Source organism: Seriola lalandi, unplaced genomic scaffold (assembly GCF_002814215.2).
Source record: "Seriola lalandi dorsalis isolate HSWRI2012SDOR001 ecotype SW California unplaced genomic scaffold, Sedor1 jcf7180002053844, whole genome shotgun sequence".
In the NCBI taxonomy this organism is placed as follows: Eukaryota; Metazoa; Chordata; class Actinopteri; order Carangiformes; family Carangidae; genus Seriola; species Seriola lalandi.
Genome location: NW_019524397.1, coordinates 81,292 through 83,854, shown reverse-complemented (window position 1 = coordinate 83,854; position 2,563 = coordinate 81,292).

Genomic DNA, 2,563 nt, shown 5'->3' with positions numbered 1-2,563 from the left:
TGTCGAGGTTTGGGTGGAGCTGCTGCTCCTTTGTATGTTTCAGCATCAGGTCAGGATCCTCCTGGGCAACTTCCTTTGGAGGTTTTCCAGGCATGTCTGAGTGGTTGGAGACCCCGGTGTAGATGCAGACCATGCTGAATCTGATCTAGGAAGACCTTGGGATCCTCCGGGAGGAGCTGGAGAACCTTTGTAGGGACGTCTGGACTACTTTGATTCACCTGTAACCTCTGTGTCCCGACTCATTGGACAGATGGACAGAGATTCAGTGTTAATATTGAGTGTGAGCTCCAGGATCGGACTGTGCAGAGATGAAGATTAAAATCTGTATTTTTGAGAACGCAGGTGAACAAACACACAGTCTGAAGGCCCTGCAGACAGACTGGCAGGTGAGGCCTCTGCTGCTCGATGCGCACACAACTGATCACACCATCGTCATCGTCGGGGCAGGAGGTAGAGGACGAAGAGGAGGACAGAGTATCGTCCTGCCGCTCTCATAGCAACAGAACTAAAAATACTTCCTGTTTATTATCGAAACACGACAGGGAGAGGATGGTGACATCATCAGCAACAGCACACACACACAAAATGCGTTGGTGAGGTCAGAGTGATGTCATCGACCCATCGTGCTCATCGCCTGCGAGTGTGTGTGTGTGTGTGTGTTCATGTATCTGTGTCTTATAAAAATAACATGACAACCAAAGGCTTTTAGGTTGGAGAGTGTAAATATTTCAGAGGAGCTAACATACAATAGAAGGACAGCACGCTAACACACTAACACGCTAACACACTAACACGCTAACACACACACACATACAGCTCTGATGATTAAACTCAGTTAAATTGTTATAAGAATGTGTCTTTTTAAGCTGGTGATAAAACTAAAGCTACAGACTGGCAAATAACGATGATGATGATGATGAATAATGATAACAAGTGTGATAATAAATGTGTCTCATGTCTTGTGTTTCATGTCCATCCTAGGATATATCAAGGTTTACATGTTTATCCTGATAAAAACTAAATAAAGATAATTAGACAGAACATAAAAACTTGTAAACACTGACAATGGTTTAATGACACAAGGACAGTTTAAACTGAGACCTGTCTGTGGACTGAGCTCAGGGCTCTGAACTAATCAGATCATCTGAGGGCTAAAGAGACTAAACGGAGGAGATGAAATAAACAAATCAAAACATGAATTAGTCATTTTAAAGGAAGATTCCATCAGAGAACTGACACTGCAGAGACTCTTTTCTCTGTTTGAATCCAGTTTAACCTTTAACATCCTCAATCTTGGCTTTGGCCCAGTACACCTGCTTCAGGTGTGTTCAGAGGCCGGTTTCACAAAGATAGACTTTGACTGTGGCGTAGAAGTAACAAAAAGTCAGACTTCAGATAGACGTCTAAATTCATCTGATGCACAAAGTAATTTAATTCTTGACTATCATATGCTGGACTGTGTTACAATGAATTCTGGATAAATTAAGACATTTTTCAAAATAAAAAAAACAACTGCAGCTGCTGTCTCTAAACCTCTTTCCCTTCTCTTTGCTCTCGCCATAACAATGTTAGCAAACCACAAATTATGAGCCATGTGCTCCTGTGTTTTGTTGTTGGTTGCTACTAGTCAGTGCAGGTGTCTTTGATTGTTACCATGGTAACATTGGTCTTAGGCTTGAGTTAGCCTGGGGGTAAGGTGTCCAATGTTTTTGGCTTAAAATGTGTCAGTCTCTATTTTTGTGAACTGGTCTTACTAATGTTTAGACTAATTTGTGAGCACAATTAAGTGTGGACCAACAGCACAGACCAGTCTGAAATATCTTTGTGAAACTAGCCCCTGGTCTGGTCTCAGTCTTCACACAACATGGACAAATAGAGTGCTGCAGGAATGATTCCCGTACATTAGGGAGCATTTTAGTCTTTGTGCTTGGGTCTGGTTTACTATATTCATGGGATCTGAAAACCAGGAGCTCATATACATGTGGGGTCTGACAGCTTTGTGAGGACCAAATCCTGGACCCCACAGGTTTAAATAGCTGTTTGAGGTTAGGACCTGGTTTCAGGGTTAGAATCAGGGAATGCATTGTGTTAATGATGGGTCCTCAGAAACACAGCAAGACAAGGATGAGAGTGTCATCATGGAGAAATGTGGCTCTGGAGACACCGACTGTAACAGGAAGTACCACAGAGGAAGTTCTGAGGACTTTGACAAGTGTATATATGTCTGTGTGTGTGTGTGTGTGTGTGTGTGTGTGTGTGTGTGTGTGTGTGTGTGTGTGTGTGTGTGTGTGTGTGTGTGTGTGTGTGAGTGTGTGTGTGTGTGTGTGTGTGTGTGTCTGTGTGGTGGACAGATGATTTTTATTAGACAGATAAAAAGATGTATTGTTTCTTAAGTCTGTCATATGAAAACCTTTTCCTTCTCTGGGACCTGCAGCTCTGATCTGAGTCTGACCATCTGACCCTCACTGACCAATCAGAGCAGCTGGAGCTTGTGACTGACGGGAGAGTGAAGCAGATTAATGTTTCCTCTTGGGACTGGAGGCAGACGGGGGGTGGGTGGGTG